Raw genomic sequence first — 9104 nt, 5'->3', positions numbered from 1 at the left:
GCAGTTGGAACAGTCACGAGGACTTTTCTTTATTGTTTCTGAACAGACGAACAACATAGTACTCCAGCACAGGCGGGATCATGACACACACACAAAAACGCTTCATATTCAGGATGAAATCTTTTTAAATAAAATGTAAAACCAGTTATTCTTCCATCTTCACCTAACGACGTGTGACAGTAAATATTTCTCCATCACGGTAACATTACAGCCGCTCCTCACTTTGGTTTCTCTTGTGTTTAAATAACACATGAATTCAAAAGTCAGTCAGTGCAAATAATCCGTTTTATTATACAGTTAAAGCATAAAGGATTGCTGATAAGCCCCACCCCCAAGAACAGTATTTCCAGGAATCCCCCTTTCTGATAGGTCAAGGGATTCCTGGGAAAACTGGACCCCAGGAGAGAGGAGAAGAGGAAGGTACAGTTTGTTCTCAGCTTGTTTCCAATTTCGTTTGTTCTTGAAATGGGACAAAGCAGCATTGTTAGAACTGGAATAGTTATAAATTCAATTTAATAGTCCAGTCACCTAAAATCCACAGCCATGCCTGCAGCTGCCTCCTTTCACAGGATCCGGGATTTTTTCCTATTCCAGCAGCAGGTCTGTGGAGACCTGCTGCTGGGCTACGTGTCCTGGTGGTGGATATGTTTAAATTGGTATTTGCGCCCTCCGTCCCGAGCTACAGTGCTTCATCTCAGACTACCAACTGACCAGAGATGCAGCACTGCACCATGGGCCGCAGGGATGGAAGGAAACTGCAGAAACACAGAGGGAAGCAGTTTAGATATGAATGAAAAGAGAGGACCTCAGAACACATATAGACAAGTCACACTTTCACGGTGCGTGTGTGTGTGTGTGTGCGTGTGTGTGCGTGTGTGTGTCTCTGTGTGTGCATGCGTGTGTGTGTGTGTGTGTGTGGGTGTGCGCGTGTGTGTGTCTCTGTGTGTGCATGCGTGTGTGAGAGTGTGTGTGCGTGTGTGTGTGTGTGAGAATGTGTGCGTGTGTGTGTGTGTGAGAATGTGTGTGTGTGTGTGTGTGTGTGTGTGCGCGTGTGTGTGTCTCTGTGTGTGCATGCGTGTGTGAGAGTGTGTGTGCGTGTGTGTGTGTGTGAGAATGTGTGCGTGTGTGTGTGTGTGAGAATGTGTGTGTGTGTGTGTGTGTGTGTGTGCGCGTGTGTGTGTCTCTGTGTGTGCATGCGTGTGCGTGTGTGAGAGTGTGTGTGCATGTGTGTGTGTGTGTGTGTGTGTGTGCATGCGTGTGCGTGTGTGTGTCTCTCTGTGTGTGCATGCATGTGTGTGTGTGTGTGTGTGCATGCGTGTGCGTGTGTGTGTGTGTGCATGCGTGTGCGTGTGTGTGTGTGTGGAGCGACTGACATGAAGTGCAGAGTTCAAACATTTCTGCAGGAATAATCGAGCCAGAGATGATTTGATTTGGTAGCTGTGCACCGGTGTCCCGTACTGGTTCAGCTTCTGTGTGCACGCAGTCACACACATCGTCTCAGGTTTTGGAGTTTTGTGCACCTGAAACACGTGAAAGACATCTGCAACATACACGAGTAGAAACAGAAGACGCCCTTTACAACGGCCGCCTCAGTAAGCGAGGAGTGGATTCTGCTGTGGCCTGGTCCTGGTCTGTGACACGGGAACATGCCGCTGCTGTTTGGGCCAGTCTCAGAAAGCTGTTCATCTCTCCCACAGTTTGGATGAGAGCTAAAACTCTGCCGAAGGCTCGGGATGGACCGGCACGTTACTCCGGATCCATCTGAGAGAACTACTAAGCAGTGATTATTCATAGAATTCCTTTTTCCGAGCTGTTCATCCATCAAAGGAAGGTGCAGCAGACTGAGACACTTAAGGCAATGGGAGAAGCAGAGGCCGGGTGTTTTCCACAAATGTTCTGACTCTGCTCAGCTGGAAACTCCCAGTCTGACCATATAAGGCAAGTCTCTTATTTTGAGGATCATGGAAAATGGGATCACTGCTTTGGATAAACATTCCCTCTTCCAGTCTGCGATCGCTCCCACTGATAGTATGTGACCCCCCCACCCCCCAACCTTCACCCGCACCTCCTCCTTCGGCAGCAACATTCCCTTTTCTAGTCACACCAGTAAAAGACTCACTTAAAAGGCAGCAGAGAGAGGAGGTCTTTATCTCACTCAGTCCTGCTCCGTGTGCGTTTGGCTCAGCACGACCATATTAAGAAGAAAACCCAGCTGTTTGCCTTTCTCACACACAGTGGCTGGCTGTGTGTGAGAAAGGCCACAGTCCCACAGTGGCTCATATCTGAAGAGACGTTCTCCACAAATGGATTCACATCAAAACAACGTTGCAAAGACATTTTGGTGCACTTTGCATTTAAATGACAGAAATAAAGTTTCTCCTGATAAACTGAACATTTGTGGGGAGCAGCGGTGGTTTTTGCCATTTATCAGATGCTTCTGCAGTTTGCTGTTGCTAAAAAAAAGCCCAATAATCTCTGAATATAAGAGCATGATGAATAACATCTTTACATCAGCGACCCAGTCTGAACTAATCATTACATGTTAATAAAGCTCGTCTGTAATCAGTGACGTTTAGCTGCTGGGAATCTGTGTGTGTTTAGACAGAGTGTGATAACAGTCAGAGCCGTGTCTTATGCTAAGACAAACATTGCCAAATATGGTCTTCTTTCTCTTCCCCCTGGCTCCCTAAATCACACACAGGAAGCCCCTCTCCCCATCTGTCACATCCTTACTCGAGTGCCCCCCCCTCTCTCACTGACAGGTGACACCTATGTTTGTGGAATTCATCTTTTTCAAATAAAAGCTGCAGGACAGCCTCGTGTAGCCAATGAAATGGTAAACAAAGTCACACAGTGTGCAAAAGCAGCAGGAGCCATAAAAGAAGCTTAAATCATCATTACTACCAAAAATGGTCATGTGCATGTGAGCACCGAGGCGAGCTGGGTCCTGATCAGCTGACAGTGTGGCCTCTAATTAGGGAAGAATCAGGGAAAGCAAACATACGAAGGAGTCGTGGTTTCTTCAGCCTCCCACCCTGAGAACAGGAACCTGAACGAGAAGAAACAACCACCTAAACCACTTTGGACAAATATCAGCTAAAAACATGGCAGGACGTTAAACACTGTAAATATCTACAAGTATTTAATCTAAACGTTTGTGTGGGCTCTGCAGAGTTACATGACCCCATCTGACTTTTGTGTGCAGGCAGGAAAAGACGTTACAGCAGCCGACGCAGCGTCAGCACCACAGACACCTGAGGCGAACACGCGGCCGCTCGAGCGGCTTTTTACACATTAGGATCAAAAGACTCAAAGTGTGACATTTGTGTGAAGACGAATGAAGAGCGAAAAGTATAAAAAGCACAAAGTGCTGCCTCACGAAACGTCTGATAATTATGGGATGTATTGCTGCGCAGCAAACGGGTAACAAACGCAGAGAAGCATCGAAAATCTGTGTGAACAGACTCTGGCTTCCCACTTCACAGACCCACTCCCACACCACCAGCATCACCACGAACCCCCTCGCCTTCCATGTGAAAATTGTCCTGGGAATCGCTGCTCTTTGGTCCCACAGGGAGCGTCTGAGTGTGTACAGGGGGTTATGTGAATGTCCTCCTAACTACCCTTAAGAATTTTGACTCCTTGGGAAATAAATACAGCATTTCCTCCCTCTCTCTCTGCCTGCACACTTTCTCACGTCCGTCACGGACCTCACAGGGGCGCCCACCGTGCTGCTGCTGTGACCCTGCCTTACAAAGAAAACCAAACTGGTAACCTGCAATGGATAAAGTCAGTCTGCAGCTGTCAGTGTGATTACGCAGATGAAAGCTCTCCTGTATTACGGCCCAACACTCAGAGAGAGAACAAGGTAACTGAGTGAAAGTAAGCAGTGCTTCATTAAATGCATGAATCTTTATCAGATGGATTTAATGAAACGTGTTGTTCTCGTTTGCACTTCTCCATAAACTTTATTAACAGCTAAACTGGGAATATATGGGGAATGCTCTTACCCAGGCTGTTGCTTCCACATATTCTCCTCTTCCATCTTTTCTCACTTACCACAACAAAGCAGTGTCCTGAGGAAAAAAGCAGAAATTAAGTGCTTTGCATTCATGAGTATTTTGTTCCTGTGACCTTTTCTTTCATCACACTGCTTTATACACCGACGCTTTCACGGGGATCACGAGCTTCAATCAATCAGTGATCACATCATTGAGGTTAGAGACATCCGGCCTGGGAAAGCAAACGGTGCGGTGAACCATCAGGCTCCTTGGTACACAGATGATATACAAACACCCTGTTAGAGGTTCCTGCTCGGTGGACCTTACAATCGCCTCAGCTTGTGTCTAATAACAGTGGAGGAGCATTCATTCACATCTAGAAACAGCAATGTGGAGGCTACTGTGTCCTCCTGCTACGATACAGATACACTCAGTGTAATGTTGGTGTAACAAATAACTTCCTAAAGGCTGCAAAGCAAAAATCGCTGACTTTTTAAAACAGCGTAACAGAAGACGTTCAGTTGCATCGTTACAAGATTACAGGCAGTCAAATATCGCTGTGACATCAACACGTTCCAGACCACAGTGCCCGAGAGACATCGCCAACATCATACCTGACGCTCTGCTGCAGGTCGGCGAGCTGCGGCGCCGCTGGGCTGATGAGAGGACTCTGCTTTTCATCTTCACTCGCCGGGTGCTCAGCGTTGCCTGGTGAAAGTAATTAACTGCCCTTTACTTTGGTTGTGTCTCTTGTTTGGTAGCTGCTGGTGATGAGGTCACAAATGTATCTGGCTTCCTTTAAAATTCCCTAAAGTTAAGATTTTTTCCACATTAAGTGGGAGCTCGTGGCACGACTGCTCATCAGAATGGGTCGCCCTCTCCTCCCGGCGTCTCGCTCTTATGAAGCTGAGACATTCCACTGTTACCTTGTATGGCTGTAAGAGGATGGGCCATACACCAGGAAATGCCCCCTTAAGATATTACTGATTGGATAATATTAGAGGAACCAAGGATCCTCAGCTAGGACCTGAGGAGATGGAGAGACAGAAGATAGCAGAGAAGAGAGGGAGAAACAAAGGAGTGGAAGAGGAAGTGGGGAAAGGGTTGTGACAGGAGCAGGAAGCTGAGAAACCAGGGCAACTGGAAGAGAGAAGGGGAGGTGCAGCCAAAGGGAGGCGGGAAAACTGGGAAGCGTAAAAGGAAAAGCAGGAAGAAAGAAAGTGAAGTGAGATTAAACGCCTGGCGTGTTGAAGGAGTTCATCTCCTCACTGCTACAGCTCAGGAGGCCGAGACAGGCTGACTAACAGCACCTCCCCCAGCCAGCTACAACCACAGTGACTGTACTTTACCTTTAGTTCAGGCAGTTTTACAAACGTATCAGCTGTTTGGGAATCTTTGGACAATTAACTGACAATTTTTTAATTTTTATAAAGCACCAAATCACAACACCAGTCATTCCCGAGCACTTTACCCTGTAAGGTAAAGACGAGGAAGCACTTTGGTGGGAAGCTGCCAGGCTGAAGCAGTAATCTGAAGCAGACCACATCACATGGTCCAGATATGTGTGGATCAAACTGTATTTATTCTGTAACTGTAAAGTCTGAGGTTCTTAAAAAGTCACCATCTCCTAAACAAACAGCTGCTCCTCACAAACCAATTCAAACGTTTCTCCACAAAAATGTCTGAACCTCGAGCACAGTGTGTGTGTGGGCCGGAGCAGCACATAAAGTCACTGTGGTCTGATTAGTAATTAATAATTATTGATATTCAGTGTAGAAATATCCAAACTGCACACGGCACAGCTTTCTGTGGATCCTTCGAGAGCTGAGAGAAGAAGACAAACGCAGACTTTCTGCCTCGTCCTTTTGTCTTAATAAGGTAATGTTTAAAAACGGGCCGCACACACACACAGAGACACACAGACACACACAGACACACGCACACAGACACACACACACAGACACACACACACAGTGGGGGATGAACTGAATAACTCTTCAAAGGTTAGACGACTGTCTCTGTGTGTGTGTGTCTCTGTGTCTGTGTGTCTCTGTGTGTCTGTGTGTCTCTGTGTGTCTGTGTGTCTCTGTGTGTGTGTGTCTCTGTGTGTCTGTGTGTGTGTCTGTGTGTGTCTCTGTGTCTCTGTGTCTGTGTGTCTCTGTGTGTGTGTGTGTCTGTGTGTGTCTGTGTCTGTGTCTGTGTGTGTGTCTGTGTGTGTCTGTGTGTGTCTGTGTGTCTCTGTGTGTGTGTGTGTGTCTGTGTGTGTCTGTGTGTCTCTGTGTGTGTGTCTCTGTGTGTGTGTCTGTGTGTGTCTGTGTGTGTCTCTGTGTCTCTGTGTGTGTGTCTGTGTGTGTCTCTGTGTGTGTGTCTCTGTGTGTGTCTGTCTGTGTGTCTCTGTGTCTCTGTGTGTGTGTCTGTGTGTGTGTGTCTGTGTGTGTGTCTCTGTGTGTCTCTGTGTGCGTGTGTCTGTGTGTGTGTGTCTCTGTGTGTGTGTCTCTGTGTCTCTGTGTGTCTCTGTGTGTGTGTCTGTGTGTCTCTGTGTGTGTGTCTCTGTGTGTGTGTCTGTGTGTGTCTCTGTGTGTGTCTGTCTGTGTGTCTCTGTGTCTCTGTGTGTGTGTCTGTGTGTGTGTGTCTGTGTGTGTGTCTGTGTGTCTCTGTGTGTGTGTCTCTGTGTCTCTGTGTGTGTGTCTGTGTGTGTCTCTGTGTGTGTGTCTCTGCGTGTCTCTGTGTGCGTGTGTCTGTGTGTGTGTCTGTGTGTCTGTGTGTGTGTGTCTGTGTGTGTGTGTCTCTGTGTCTCTGTGTGTGTGTGTGTGTCTGTGTGTCTCTGTGTGTGTGTCTCTGTGTCTGTGTGTCTGTGTGTGTCTCTGTGTGTGTGTCTCTGTGTGTCTCTGTGTGTGTGTCTCTGTGTGTGTCTGTGTCTCTGTGTCTGTCTCTGTGTCTGTGTGTCTCTGTGTGTGTGTGTCTGTGTGTCTCTGTGTGTGTGTCTGTGTGTGTGTGTCTGTGTGTGTGTGTGTGTGTGTCTGTGTGTCTCTGTCTCTGTGTGTGTGTGTGTGTGTGTGTGTGTGTGTGTCTGTGTGTCTCTGTGTGTCTGTGTGTGTGTCTGTGTGTGTGTCTGTGTCTGTGTGTCTGTCTGTGTGTGTCTGTGTCTGTGTGTCTGTGTGTCTGTGTCTGTGTCTGTGTGTCTGTCTGTGTGTGTCTCTGTGTGTGTGTCTGTGTGTCTCTGTGTGTGTCTGTGTGTCTCTGTGTGTGTGTGTCTCTGTGTGTGTGTGTGTCTCTGTGTGTCTGTGTGTGTTGCAGTGTTTCACGAGCTGCAAGTTTCTGCATCGTCTTCAATCATGGAGGCAACAGGAAGTGTCAGGTTTCATACTTCATAGAAAAACGTTTATGCTTCAGAACAAAGACGTTTTCTCATCTTCTGTCCTCATGCTCAGTATTTTTAAGGACTCTTCCGCTGCAGTTATTTCATGGTGACGTGTCGACACACTGATGGCAGGAAGATGAACCGTGCCGTCGTGTGCGTCTGTGCGTAGAACAACACCTAAAGGCAAACCCTCAGAATCACCAGCTGGACTTCATTTCATGCTTTGACCTTACATTTACCATTACAGTAAATTTCACAAATAAGAGCAAGAAGTGAAGGTTTCAGCAGAAGGACGGACAAACTGCAAGTGTTTCAAGAAGTCAGTACGTTGAGAGAATTTTAAAGAGACAATTCAGTCCCTACGATCAGCAGCCTGAGCTGACCTGATGTACAAGAACTCTTCCATCTTTCCTACTTCACATATTTATACATATAAATGTTTGTGAGTTAAAAAAAAACACCCAAAAACAAGATCCTAAATAGATAAAAAAACAACACCCACGTCTGAACAGATAAACTGTTTAACAGATCGAGTTACATTATTTAAAACTATACCAACTCAAACTGAAAAGAACAAAAACATCTCTGTGAAGTCGAGCAGTTGTGAAAAGCAGCATATAAACTTTGAACCACAGCATCTGAACGCTTCAGAAACAGAACGAAGCAGGTTTCAGAAACAAAAACCATTCAACTCCGTTATTCTACGATCTGGAAGAGTTTGGATTGAAATGAGTGCGTCTGCTAATATCTTTGTCACTTGTTGCATCATTGTCACATAAAATTATTGTCAATCAAATCTGTGCGTTCCAACCTAAAGTTTGTTATATTGTGCGTTCAAACACTCACACGTTGTGCCGTCCCAGACTACAGGTCATGACTGACTCAGGCCTTTGTCTTCAGCAGTTTTTACCACAGTCGTGTTCAAATATGGATCTCGAAGCACTGAAAGCGAGTCAACAGAACATTTAAACATATCTTGAGAAGTATTTGCTACACAAAGCTAACATTTCACAGCACTCGTATATGAGTGACACTCTGAGATGGGCTGTATTATAAATGAGTCATTTTAATGTAATGTTGCATTTTTGCCAATAATACTCCAAATTTGTTCACTACCTAAAATCTCTTAATGCAGGCCTCCCGTCCTCTGTAACTGTTACCCCCTTTTCTCTTGTAGCTATGGCTAAGTGACTTTAGATGAAAGTGACGGCTGGAACGTTTTAGGAAAATGACACCAAAGGGCCGTTTTATTGATAAACAAAGACTCTGTATCAGTTTTTCAAAGGGTCAGAATTACAAAAGTAGTGCTTGTACCTAATAAAAGACAAAGAAGGAAGCATGGACAGTGACACAGCCAGTGTGAGGTCCAGCAGGCAGCTATCTGGCCTGGAGCGAGTGCCCCGTGCTGCAGAGCATCGAAGCTGGTCTATGTCACAAGAAGCCCACAGCAGCAGCAGGAAGTGCAGGCTCGACGGAGGCGGGAGACACAGTCCTGTGTTTACACTGACTGAAAGCAGGATAGGAGTCACATTCACTGGAAACATGGAAGACTCCATCTTGCTTGTCAAAGCAGGAAGAGATGCGATTAGCGGAGCCAGAAATGGGATGAAATATGCAGGTATACCTGCCATGTCTCCACAGCTGCCAGAGCTCTGGTTTGTGTCACCCACTGGCTCTCCTGTAACTGTATAACTGGAAACACAGTAAATATGGATATTTCTCTAAGAACTATTGATTTCATA

The 9104-nt window shown here is 46.3% G+C and overlaps 1 long non-coding RNA gene across 1 annotated transcript; it reads right to left on the bottom strand.

Moving 5' to 3' along the window:
- LOC143420299 (uncharacterized) lies at positions 1-5107 on the bottom strand. Its single transcript, XR_013100116.1, has 2 exons — positions 4616-5107; positions 1-4076 (listed from the first exon to the last, which is right to left on the bottom strand). It is a non-coding gene; the product is annotated as an uncharacterized LOC143420299 (long non-coding RNA).
- Between the last annotated feature and the right edge of the window lie 3997 nt (positions 5108-9104).

This window comes from Maylandia zebra, linkage group LG2 (assembly GCF_041146795.1).
Source record: "Maylandia zebra isolate NMK-2024a linkage group LG2, Mzebra_GT3a, whole genome shotgun sequence".
Lineage (NCBI taxonomy): Eukaryota > Metazoa > Chordata > Actinopteri > Cichliformes > Cichlidae > Maylandia > Maylandia zebra.
Note: the sequence above shows the minus strand (reverse complement) of the source record. Positions and strands in the feature narration are given on the sequence as shown.